Source organism: Paramormyrops kingsleyae, chromosome 8, assembly GCF_048594095.1.
Source record: "Paramormyrops kingsleyae isolate MSU_618 chromosome 8, PKINGS_0.4, whole genome shotgun sequence".
In the NCBI taxonomy this organism is placed as follows: domain Eukaryota; kingdom Metazoa; phylum Chordata; class Actinopteri; order Osteoglossiformes; family Mormyridae; genus Paramormyrops; species Paramormyrops kingsleyae.
Genome location: NC_132804.1, coordinates 17,599,361 through 17,613,158, shown reverse-complemented (window position 1 = coordinate 17,613,158; position 13,798 = coordinate 17,599,361). Strand labels below are relative to the sequence as shown.

At 41.0% G+C, this 13,798-nt stretch overlaps 1 long non-coding RNA gene across 1 annotated transcript; it reads left to right on the top strand.

Moving 5' to 3' along the window:
• Positions 1–62: 62 nt before the first annotated feature.
• On the top strand, positions 63–13,619 carry LOC111854673 (uncharacterized). The gene is made up of 3 exons (XR_011992615.1): positions 63–180; positions 9,199–9,296; positions 11,328–13,619. It is a non-coding gene; the product is annotated as an uncharacterized lncRNA (long non-coding RNA).
• The last annotated feature ends 179 nt before the right edge of the window (positions 13,620–13,798 follow it).

The window sequence follows — 13,798 nt, the reverse complement described above, 5'->3', positions numbered from 1 at the left end:
CGTAACGTAGCTTTACGTTGTTTACGGCCCCACTGCTGTCCCATGATTGCACATCCGGCCGATGAAATATGGCAGCTTACACTACAGACTACCGCTAAGATCGCGGCAAATCACGTCCATACTCTGCCCTCCGATTCTGATCGTATGCTTATCCAGTGTGATCCGGAGATTCTCCGTAAGGTACATCCGGACTGATCATGAATCGGTTACTGTACCGTTATGCATGCTTTTATTTGATCTTTTTAATTGGGGTTCACTAGGCTCTAAATTTCAATGAGTTCATTAAGCTCTAAATTATACATAAATAATTACGAACAACTTCCCAACTAATCGGGAACGTACATTCGAGCTGAATTAGTTTCATTTGTATTTTTTTGGTGTAACTTATGGCTGTGAACTAATTGAAATTATTCATTTGTTATCTGTGTTGTAGCTTTTCATGAACCTTAACGTAGTCTCTGCAGCAGATTCAGTGGCGTAGTTCTCTTATTAGGAAATCGCATTTTTGAAGATTTATGTGCATGAATAGTTCAGTTTAAAAAATGTTATGCATAGAACGTAGGTCTGAGTGCCACCACTACTGGAAAAGTGGGAAGTGTAATGGTTTAAGGTCGCTATGTGATACATATGGAGGATAGTTATTCGCAGCTTCTTATTTAAAGGTGTTACGTATTTATTAGAATTAACAAAATCATATGCCCAATAAACTGAAAATTGTAAGACTTGCACTAATTCATTAGTTAATATAAAGAAAAGGTTTGGAATTTTGGGAAAAAGGCTAGGTTGAATAATGGAAGGTGACATTTATATTAATTTCGATTTATGCATTTTCCCAAATGAGTTTTGTATACAGAGAGAACTGAATTTAGAATTTGGTGATCAGTGGTCATTGTTGACACACCACAGCACACAGTGCGCAGCAACGAAATGTGTCCTCTGCATTTAACCCATGTGTGACGTCGTGACATAGGGGAATTCAGCTAATTCTGCACCCGGGGAGCAGTGCTTGGGGGCGGTACCTTGCTCAGGGTACTTCAGTGGTGCCTTGCTGGTCGGTGATTCTGCTTAATATAACTATCAAATGCTCTGTTAAGTTTGATATAACAGTTTTGACCTATTAACACAAGTCTTCTCTGTGGTTAGGCTAAGGCCGACCTCTGATCAAAGCTAATGATGGAGTCAGGAGGCCACGTGAGTCACTGCAAAGGTCACTGACAGCTGTTGCTTAGCAGTTCACTGGCAGCCTGACTTGTAATAAGCATTTTTTTCTTCAGCATAAACTGAAAGGTGCTATAATACATACTAATGAAGAGATTTATCCTAGTTTTTGGGCTGCATCTCAGGAGACGGCAATGCCAACCCTGGAGCGTCAGTGACCATTTAGAAAACAGTGTAAACAACAGGGATAAGTGGCTCCATATTCATTCCCAAAATCTGCTTATTAGTTTATGCTTTTCCCAAAGTGCTTGCAATTTAAGCCTGCAAATTTTAACAGCATGTCACATTAAAATGATGGAGGGCAATTTGGGGTCCAAATCTTCCATTATTTAAGATAAATATCACAATTTGTCAGATATTGTCAAAAATATGTTTTTTTTTCTACGTGCATGCATGTAAGAGTTTAAGTATTGTTTCTGAAGATTCATAAGTCATATTATGTTGAATGAAGCTTAAAAGAGGTGTAACACATGCATATTTGTCTTTTTAACAAGAATTTGAAACAGTTTCTTTATTTTAATTATTGTTTTTACTACTGCGAACTGTTAATGACCTTGTAAAAGACACGGTTGCTTTACTGGACTGTTTTAAGTTAATAGACTGTGTATGGAAACTCCTTATGTGCTGCCTAGTATTGTAGCCATTAACTGCAATTACCAACTATGATTGACGTGCATAACTAGCGTCAAAAGTTACAGCAAATTATAAGTTCTTAAAATCATATGAGGGGTGCTCAAACCTAGAATTTATAGCTATTTTGTGGCTTAAGCTTATAATGCATAGCATAATAAAAGTTAAATCTGGGTAATGCACCATGTAATATGTAATTAGGACACTATGCTGTAAAAATGGTGCCGTGCTTCGGATGAGACGTAAAACCGAGGTCCTGACTCTCTGAGGTCATAAAGGACCCGTGGGCATCTTTTGAAAGAGCAGGGGTGGTACCCAATGCCTTGGCTGAAATGATCCTCTGAGGTTCTTTAAGATCTGTCCTCCTAATCATTGGCCGATATCTGTTTGGTGAGCTCACTCCTGCCCCTTCACCTCCTTATAGCTACTGTGTGGTGAGCGTACTGGCACAGAATGGCTGCCATTGCATCATCCAGGTGGGGGCTACACAGTGGTGATGGTTGAAGTGACTCCACATTGGTTCTGTAAGGTGCCTTCAGTGTCTTGCAAAGTGTTACATTCATTCATTCATAAACCAGAGGAAAATATAATTGACATGGCTTGCCTGCTGTCTCAGCATATACCATATGTAAAGGTGTCTTTAACCGTATCTATCTCAAATGTCCCTTTTGTCTGTTTGTTTATTTCACAGCGAAATCTGGTGAAAGTTTGCATCTTTGTTGCATGACACTGATGGAAGGTTTAGACCCTGCACCATATCAGCAGCCATCGGGGGGGGGGGGGGGGGTTGTTATGTATATGTCCCCACAATGTGATAAAAACCTGTTAAAAACCTGTTATCTTTATGATGAATCTTGTTTGGTTACTTATGGTTAAGGTTAGGGCAGGGTGGTGGTTAAGGCTGTCATTCTTGGGATTAGGGTTTGTCCCTTAGAAATTAATGGAGAGTGTGTGTGTGTGTGTGTGTGTGTGTGTGTGTGTGTGTGTGTGTGTGTGTGTGTGTATGTATGTATGCCCGTGCATGTGCCTATGTATGCGTGCGTCCGGGCGTGCGTGTAGCTTGCGTGTCCTCCTCATGTTGTGTGGGTCCCCCCCCATTCTAAAGACATGCCATCTCTTAATTGCCTGCGGGGTCTTTATGCCCCTGTGATGGATTAGTCTCCCGTTCAAGGTGTTCCTCTGCGCTTACTGCCAAAGACTCCAGGCTCTCTGTGACCCTGTACTGGATAAACAGGTTGGAAGAAGGATGGATGGAAATCTGCTGCTTTATTTATCAAGTGCATTTGTAAAATCTTCATATATTGTGATTGTTGCTGTTGAATTATAATTTCTGGTGGTATTTGGATGCAATGCTATGGAGTAAAACCCCCGAGATATGTCAACCATTAATTTTACTAGGGATGGATCCATATCCATCAGTGAACAGTGAACTCTTCAGAGCATGCATCTGATTTTAATGGAAATCATTACATAGGAGTGTTAATTATGTTAATAATTAATTAAAGGAATTAATTGTCAGTATAATGCAATATAAGGCAAAGGATTAGTGATTCAGGGTAATATTACCTTAATGAACTAGAAAAACCGATTGAGTGAAAGTTCTGTAAAATATTCCTTTGGCACCATCAGATGTTTTTAATAACCACTTTTGATATTCTAGGGAATGTGCCTCACACCTCAGGGTTGTGGGCTTGAACCCCATCTGAGTTTGTTTTCCCCATACCGTGCAGGTTTCCTCTCACAGTCCATAGACACGCATATAAACGTATTGCCATCTGTAAATTATTTGTAGCGTGTATTTGCCTTGCAGTGGACTGGTAGCTTATCCAGAGTGTATGCCAAGCTTGTGCCCTGGGCGTCCTGATTGGCTCCAGGCCATGTGTGACTCTGACCAGGGCAAATAGAAGTTGGATGGATGGAAATGTTACTACATTTAAAATTGGAAGAATATTTTATTTTTGTTGTTTGTTACTGGAAGCTGGGGGGGGGGGTGGGGTGGTAGTCTGTGGCTCAGTCAGTTAGAACCGCCATGTCTGTAATCAGTAGGTCACCAGTTCAAATCCCATGGTTAACATAGTGATCTTGCCATTGGGTCCTTAATTAAGACCCTTAATTACAGCAGCTCCAGGGACTCTGTCTGATCCTGCTTTCTAAAAAAAAAAAAGTGTGTCGCTTTGAATAAAAGCATCTGCTAAGAAATAAACTGTGAGCGTTAAATTACAGACTTTACGGTACAACCGTAGGCAGCCACAGAGAAAGTTAGGAAATGTCATAAGTATATTAAATCTTGCAACACTCATTGTAATGTGTTATTCTATCTGTAGTAAATACTGAGAGGATGAATGAATCCTTATTTTCTGGAAAAATAACAGGTGTCTTTTGTGAGTATATGAATTTAACAAAAAAATTATTGTTTATTATATATGATGAAATAATACACAGTTTCTTTAAACACTAATGTATTCTTAGATGGAAATAACGGGGAAAGCAACACAGTGAGTCTTTTGATTATGGGCTGTTTAAAATGATATGTTTAACACTAATGGTAAAATGATAAATGGGACTTGATTCAAAGAAAGAAATGTGCTCTGCTTGCACAGTGGTTTCCAATTGTGTTGCCTGAATTCAATTAAGGTGACACATAAGGGTTAATTAACTCCTAAGTGTGTGCAATTTCACCAAATGTGTAGGTCCCTTCTGAGCCCCCTAGTGGATATTAATGCACAACCTCCATACTGAATATAAGGTGCATTTTCAGTGTTGGTCTTAAGGCACTGACAGTCAGAAGTAGTCAGTCAGAAGAATGCAAAATGCAGTATGTATAGAATATACCAATATATACCTTGCAGCACTACACTGGATGACTGGTAAGGAAAATGGCATGGAGAGGATTATTATCCTGCTAAATAGATTTTGTGTTCAACAATCAACTGACCTGCATCCATTCTGTTTGGCCAATAGAGGACAATGATGCCTATGGAACCTGCCCAGGACCGTGGTGTGTGGCTCTGTGGGTAAAGCCTCTGTACCTGGTATCAGAAGGTCACTGGTTTAAATCCTGAGAGTAGCATATCACCATGGGCCCTTGCAGTCTGTGCAGTGACAGTACAAGCAGTAATTCTAATGATATGTTTTGGTATGTGGGAGAAAACCCTGTACAAACACGCAGAGATTCAAGAATTGGAAACCCTAAACCATACAGACAGACAGCTGTTGTGCTACCCGCCAAGCTACCTTGATTAACCTTTATCTATTATCTGATGAAAAATATAATTAGTTTTAATATGAATTTTTAAAATGAGATTAATGTTTTCCTAAATGAAATTACTGCATTTGTCACCTGGAGAAGCTGCCTGAATATGGATGAAATGATTAGCCTTGTTGACGTTCTGCTTATATGTCAGTGGGTGTGTTGGGAATGTCAATGTTGTGATGTCATGCTTTAAAAGCTGTTTGGGAATGTCAATGTTGTGATGTCATGCTTTAAAAGCTGTTTGGGAATGTCAATGTTGTGATGTCATGCTTTAAAAGCTGTTTGCCAGTCTTCAATCGCTGAGATTATTGACAATATGCGGTGTAAGGGCAGCTGTGCAAATAAATGTCGAAGGTGTTCGTATAGCACATACCTGGTAGGGTTTCAGACAACAACAGAAGGTCAGGAAAATCATTTTTTGAGAATTAGATTAACTGGATAACACTTTACTTGAGGGGACACGAATAATACAATATTATGCTCTTTCTTATGTATCAATTCACCACATATTAACTGTTGGTTACGAACTGATCTCATGCTTGTTCATCGTTAACGATTTGTCACGGTGATGTAATGGCTCCTCGTACAGGGTCTGCCCTGCCTTGTTACGTGAGCTTCTTCAGATAGACTGTACTGATTATGCGGTTATAGCAGATAGCCAGATATATGGAGTACTTTCATCTGGAAGTGATTTATTTATGCCAAGTTCATCTGCTCCTTGTGCTCCTAAATCTGAAATTAAATGGAAATGCATCTCAGTTTTTTTCCAGTCCAGGTTTCCAAAGAATTTGACTTCCATTTCTGAAATAAAAAAGATTCAGGTGCGAAATTGTGGAATAATTTTTAAAATTTCACTTGTTAATTATTTGCAATGCATACCTGTACACCATTTTACTTCTCCTTGATAAATATTTATTCCTGCAGCCTTAATGATGATAAATGTACAATAAAGAGAGCTACCTTGTAATCAGATCATTAAGTTCTTAATCGGTTTCTATTAGAAGAAACTCTTTTTCTGAAGTAAACAGCTGCCTCAGAAATGGTTAGGGCACACCTTAGCTAAAAGAATGAATAACTTTGGAATGATTGTGGACGTCCTAATGGCTTGTCGTTGTCCTTCTGCTGCCTCATTCCATTTGCATTTCGCCCAGAAGCCCAGTTTAGGAATGTGCTCCTGGGCTTCCGTCCCGGCGATAGCAATCTGCATCTTTTTCGGAGCCTGAAGAGAATGGGCCAGACTACAAAACGTAAAATGAGAGCGACGTCACTGACAACAACCAAAATTATTATCGTTACAATTACTCCGGTCGTTGTTTGTATGTAACAGATTATTGTTGGGTTTATTGTCTGCTGGCAGTTGCACGGAAATTTATGGGCACATTTGTTGATAATGAGAGCTGCCGTGTAACATATTCTTACAGCGTATAGCGGAAAAGGTGAGGGGGGGGGGGGGGGTTGATGGAATTCTAGAAGCAACGGTGACTGAATGCAATTGCTCACAATGTTCATTTGCATGATACTCTTATCTGTCTTGGTGTCAGCTTTGGGGTCATGCAGCGTTCACCTACTTGCCTTCCCCCTGTGTCTCTTTCAGTAAATAAATCTTTGCGGTTTCTCCGTTTACCTTTGGATATAAATTCATTCACACTCGCTGAGCTGTGTTAAGATAGGAGACACGGTATTTGTTGGTAATGGGCTGCATCTGGTACAAACAAGGACAAAAATACAATGTATGAGGTGTGATCTTCCTGTTCATGTTATAGAAATTCAGTTCATAAAAACTGAATTCATTTTAAACTTATGAATCTAAGCAGTTCCAACTACTGACTATGACTTTTGCCTGCGACAACCAATTTCCCTCCACTCCGGTAATGTAAACGTGAGACCCTTGCTAATTAGAGTACCTACTCCTTGCTCAGTGTGAATTAATTAAATGCCTTTATTAGATAACAACTGAAGCAGTGTAATCCAGTTGACCTTTTATATAGAAATAAATTCAAGTTGGCATCACCGTCAGGCAGCTGGAGTCGCACCACTTTACCTGTTCCTCATAACCAATGGTAGCGTCCGACCCGGATTGCGCTCGGTGGTACTTCCCAAGTGTCAATGCAGTGAAAAGCACTGCAGCGTAGTTTGTTATGGAGCATGACTCCACTTTTAATGAGGGTTTAATGAGTAATTCTTCCATGGTTTCTCTAGTTTCTCTGAACCACGTCACATCTATACTGTATGTGGGGAGCAGGAAGTAGGAACTGGTTTGTTTTTATGAGCCAGTGGTTAATAGTGGCACTGTTGTGTTATTTTATATGATTACATATTTTCATTACATACATGTTTACATATTTTCATTACATACATGTTTACATATTTCCAGCATGTTGTAGTCGGGTTTTCTCCAGGTTTTCTGGTTTCCCTGCAGTCTAAAAACATGTTAAGGTAAATTGGATTTTCCAAGCTGTCCGTAGGTGTGAATGTGGGGGGGGGGGGGTTGGTGCCCGGTCCAAGGTTATTGCCTGCATTGTGCTTGTTGCTTCTGGGATTGGCTCTGGACTCCACCAGTGGGGATGGAGATGAATGAATGAATGAATGAAATACGCTTTTAATTTGTAGTTTTTCAATTTTGGGTATGCCACTCTGTATTTGAATAATCAGTATTCCTGATCAAGAACCACATTTAAATTACCCAGTGTCTAAAAACTAGCAGAATAACTGAAAGAAATTTGATGACAAGTATCACCTGCTAGATGGGTTATTGTTTTACGATGTATCTCTGTCTGCAGCAGAAACATCTCCTCCTAGATCGTGTTTTGAACATACATAGGGACCAGCTGTTTCGACCACCGCGCTTCTGCCTTTTCGTAACGTCACTCCATTCCAGAACATTCCAGACGGCAACAAAATTAATGACGTGAGAGGCTGTTAAACCAAAAACAACAAATCTCTGCCTTTTAAAAAGTGGCATTTTAAACCCGACGAGAGCTTTTTTTTTCCCTGGCACTGCGCCTTTTCTGGAGAATACCGATAAAATACTGTCTGTAAAACATTCATCTTTGTTGTAGGATACAGCATTTTCAGCTTTTGTTTTTTCTTTATAAATGCCTAGAAACTGTCAGCTCCGTATAAAATGAAATTTCCAGCTACATTTCACATTTTTTACATTTCTGATGCCAAAGGTCTACATATTTGTGTATGATATTGTAGATTGCCTCAATATAAATTTATCTGATGTATGAAGCATGAACTACATGCAGAAGGGTTTTTTTCCCCATTATATAAGGTTACAAGAGGTCAGTGCTTCCACATTTTTCTGTGTTATAACCTGAATGTTTAAGCGCCCTTCATATATGGCATTCCCGCAAAAGCGTATGCTCTTTTTATCTTGGTGTTCCAAAATTCACAAAATCAGATTCATAGAGTCCAAATGTCATTCAAAGAGATAATGGTGGATTTTGCCAGTTGGAAAAAAACAGCCAAAACCTACTGGAATCTCTGAAGAAGCATATTTCTCAGCAAGGAATGAAAAAAGTCCTATTTTCAGGTCAACAAAGTCCTCTAAAAATATATCGGTATGGTATATGACAGGAAGAAAGTGGGAAATCCTGCTTAAATGTCTCTTGGAAAATGAGTATCTGGTAAGACGACTGATCCGCATATTTGTTACATCTCCTGAAATCCCAACACACCATGTAACGTCCTACCTGCAATGAAGCAGGCGGCTATGTAACTGTTGTCCTCTTAAAAGATAAATGTCTTAATACAGACACACCTTTTAAGAAAACACCCTGCAATCTGCAGTAGAGCCAAGTCTGAGATTTATCAGCAAGATGACCCAGCGCTCTCAGCCTGGGTTATACTGTAGTGGCTTGTTAAGAAGAAAGCGCAAGTTTCTGAGTGGCCCACTTGAAGCCTGTACAGTACGTCAGCGGCCGTCTGATCCTCATCCAGCTTCGAACGGAATTGTCTTGAATTATGGCGCAAAATCCAGATGGACTCTACTGATATGGACATCCTCCCAACACACTTTCTTCAAGTGTAAGTGTAAACACTTGGCTGACCAAGTATTTCATAGCTATTTTTCTCAATGATTTGTTCAACAGTGAGGAAAAACACTGAAATGCACCGTTTCACCCAGCCGAATGAGGTGAATCCTTCCTACAGACAGCGTATGGCGATGCAGCCCTGCACTAATACCATGGTAAGTTGTGCTACAGTCATGGAGAGCATCTCATTCAGCCTGGGAACCATATAGAATAGCCCCTGTGTTTGAGTGTTCGCTCATTGTCTATTTGGCGTATACATGAAAATGATTAGGCAGCGTCAGTCAGCCTGACAGCCCCAGATCGCTCCCCATGTACTTGTCTGGGATATACATAGCTGCTCGTGTTTCCTTGTGTAGCAGCGACTGTGTGCCATGCTAGGCTGGTCACGGCAGGAATGGTCCTGATTAACTGGCTTGGCAGCCCTTGTGGTGCCTTGTAACGACGCCTGCTGAAAAACCCAGGAAGTGTCCATTAGGTTTGCAGCGTTCTGCATGAACACCGCGACTCTTGCAGATAAATCACTGTTGAATCAATGATGGGTATCTTATAGCATTTAATTGCTGTAGATTTGAAATAGCTTTATATTAATCTTAAACTTAGGACAATGAATTTTGTGTGTGTGTGTGTGTGTGTGTGTGTGTGTACACAGATTTTAGCTTCTGCTGTATGTTACATATTGTATATAACTTGTCTGGTAAGTAAGCGTCTTCATAAGAGCCAGTGCTGGATATTCGATGGAGAACGATGGTACAGCTAGAAATTATGCCACAAGATATTTTTTTTACAAGTTGTTTAGACTTGGTCCAGATGCTAATTTATTATTATTATTATTATTATTATTATTATTATTATTATTAACAACAACAAAGACAAACTAACAATATGTAATTTTTCCCCCCGGCTTCCTGTGATTCTGCTTCTGTGTGCTGTGTCTCTATGTGACCCCCCCTGGGATCTTTTCAGAAACATACAGAGACCCCTCAGTCCTTTGTCAGTCCTGTACTGAACCTCTACTCGTTCATGCTGAGTTACACGTTTTAAGGCGCTGACGAGTCCCGCGGCACCAACACCCAATGTACCCCTTTGGAAATCAACACGACATAACCGGGTGCTAAAATGGATACTTCCATCTTTAACACGCAAGATTTTGTTACATGCTTTTGCATCCAGCGTGAGCTACTGGCATGCAGTAATTCTAGCCTGAAGTACACATTGTCCACTGTTGGGATGTGTCTGATCTACACAGCCGGGGTTGAATTGATAGCATTCCTGTCTTTGTCTCCGACGGTGCCTCTCGCAGGATCGTGACAAATGGAGGGAGGGAGGGAGGGAGGGAGGGATGAGGAGAGAGTGGGGAGCTTCACTGCAACGCAGTGAGCATCGTGGAATTGAGACGGCATTTGCTGAAGCTGCAACCAGGGGGTCACCGGCAGGCCAGCTACCCAATAAAGCCCCCCCCCCCTCCCCCCACCCCCGTTCACGCGCGGCTACGGACACCAGCGGGATGATGTATGTGAAGCATTAGCTCCCCGCCCGGCTCGACGCAGCTCAGCGGCAACGCGCTTGATTGCTTTAAACAAATTGAACTTCTCCAGTTAACGTCGGGCGCTGCCTTCATGAATTTGCAGGCGTGGCACGTGGAAACCCGGCCCAGCTGCACCTTCACTGCGCTTCCGCTTAGCGAGCTGCGCGCCGCCCTGCACTGCAAAATGAACAATAAACAATAGCAAGGAAACAAAGACACTTGAAACACTTTTAAATTAAATGAGCGATTTACTTGATATTTTATTTTGTGGCTTTATTTTTAAGTGCCCAATAGTCAAGACAGCGTCTTAAATTAGGATTATGTCTGGACTGAAAAAAATAACATTTTGTCAACCAAGTTCAAAATCTGCTGAATCTGTGTGTGTTTTACTTAGCTGGTAGTTTTATCCAGATTCTCCTTTAATTTCCACAACCTTGGGAGTCCCACCCGGGAACCAAACTTGGAGCTAATCCCCAAGGTTCAGAACAAGTTCCTGGCCACCTGGCATCGTCTTAATTGGGCCTGTTTTCTGCTGGGCAAAAGCCAACCAGGATTGATTACTGGTCTAGCAGATTTATAATTTAAATTTGATTAAGAAATAGGACACAATCAGCATGTAGCGTCACCGCAGTGAGGATATGGGTTCCCGCTGTTGGGGTAGGAGGAGAAGGTTCGACCACCAATTCGAGAAGAAGAGGTGACCCAGTACTCCATCTATAGGCAGCTATGGTGCATGCTTGAGGGAAGATGCATGGCTCCCAGAGATGGTAAGGATAACACAGAACGTGAAGGTTATTAAGTAACCCAGCAAAGTGCCATTGTTGAAGTTCTCCAGCGTAATAGAAACCACCTTTCAACAGTGTGTCCCACTGTGCAACTGTGTCTCACCAGCAATTAAATGTGGTTTCTGTGGTTTGTTTCAGCCATAACTAAACCATTCATTCAGTTTTTTATTTAGTTTACGAATGAAAATGACAACGTCTGAACATAAGTCTATTTTAATATGTTTAAGATGGAAACTAAGGCATCAGAACATGTGTTTGGGTGCTTCCATCCATCTTGGGAAGGAGAAATGACCACAATTTGTTATTCATCTGGTCCATCTGCGCTTTGCTCACTGTGTTCACCATAAATTGCTGTGTTATCCAGACTTGGTAAATGTGACATGTGGCTGTTTGAGGAACTGTCACTATTAATGTATTAAAATATGAGTATTGTATGTATATTCTGTATGTTCTCAATATAGCTCGCATGTGCCTAAATATATATCTCATGTACAATATGGGCTACAGGGAATCAGCCAGGGTCTTACAGCCGCGGTTTCCAGGATCGGCTAAGAGCCCCTGTGACCTGGCATAGAATCTAGCAGGTATGGAACATGAATGAATCACTGACTGTATGTATAACATGAGGCCTGGGGCATCACTCAGTCCATTTTTAAACAGCATTGTCCTTTATGTTCTTTAACATTTGTGTGAAATTCCATTATTTGACGAAGCATTTGTGTTTTCAGTTTGGTTTTGTGTTCAGAGTGCACGTCTTCCTGTGGAAAGAGGGCTGGTCTACTGTCCGTCTCAGAGGAGTGATTCAGGTTGATCTGACCCCCTGTTCCATGCCCCTGCCCCTGATGTTACTATATACTAGAATATTTTTATTTTGTTGGTGACCTAAACGTTCGTGCTACAAAGAGTTTCTGTTTCTATTCTGGAAAAAACAGCTATTTTGCATTTATTTATTCAGATGGTTCTTGGTTGTCCATCCTGCTTCATTCCAGCCTGGAAAAGGGAATCCCCAGATGAAAGAATCCAGGCTTTCCCAGCCCACAGTCCCCATGACTGTTAAAAAAAATAACTTCCAAACCAACAGGGAGTCGGAAAACAGATTCATTTTCTGTTGTTTGTCACGCAACTTAAAGATATTGTTAGCCAACCTTTCCCAGGGGTTTGTGCCAAAACACAAGCACAAAAAATACTGCTATTCAAAATAGGAGAAAGAATTCAAATTGTCACAACAAGCACTGGTTAATGGTCTGAAAGAATTCAGCAGTTTTTTTTTTGCAGGAACAAATAGGTCCTGATCAGCTCCAGCTGAATTAAACATCACATTAAACAGAGTTTGAGTTCTCTTCTGGATTGACTGTTATTCTTGGCATCCAGACCTTGGATAAAGTCCTTTGAATACGTGTGAAATTTACAACCACATCTTCAGAAGAAGTGGGACATGTTGAGGTCTGCCATGGCCTTAGGGCCTGTGTGAAATCTCTCCATCTCTCACACATACACAGTGAAAATTAGGATGGAATGAAAAAACACATTAGGAAATTAAACCGTCATTTTTTTTCTGCATAGTTGTGAATACTCAGATTCCTTCTTCACGTGTAATAAAAATATACAGTGAATGATAGATGATGTTTTTTTTTTTTGTTTGTTTACGAACAATTCCTTAATGTCTGCTCTTAACTTGCTTGTCAGTCGGCATGAGACAGCGAGAACTGCACAAACGGAAATAATCCTATAACGGCTTTTCTCACAAGACACAAAAGCCCACCACTGCTGAAGACCACCGTTTGTTCCTCAATATAATTCATGCACTAACTGGGAACTAAACAAACAAAAAAGGGGAGAAATGGTGAAAGGTGTGTCCTCGTGATTCACACACCTTCTGTAATGTTCTCATACACAGTCTGGAACTTGCCAGTCAGACTTCCTTGCCAATTTTTGACGTGTTTGCTTGCAATGCTTATGATAAACATTTTTCTCCACTTTGCTGAAGTTAATTTAGAAATGTGTGTTTAATCCAGTGCATTTAGGGGGAAAAAAAAAGCGTGAGATTGATGGCGCTAAAAGCATAACTACAGGTGATGTTCTCGATGAAGTGCTTAAAAACAACACGCTTTCAGTCGGGGTATGGAGCGAAGCACATCATTCCCATCCTTGATGACATCATTTACGTTTCCAGCACATGGCTGGGGGGGGGGGTGGGGGTGATGGTTCGGGAAACGATTTCAGGCTCCGCCGTGCTCGATGTCATTACCGGGACTTCCAACATTTACGAGTGGCGCTGTGCCAGCAGGCCGCTTTTCCTCTGTTGGCCGTTGGTTACCTGCTCCCCCCGGACCTGGGGGGGCCACAC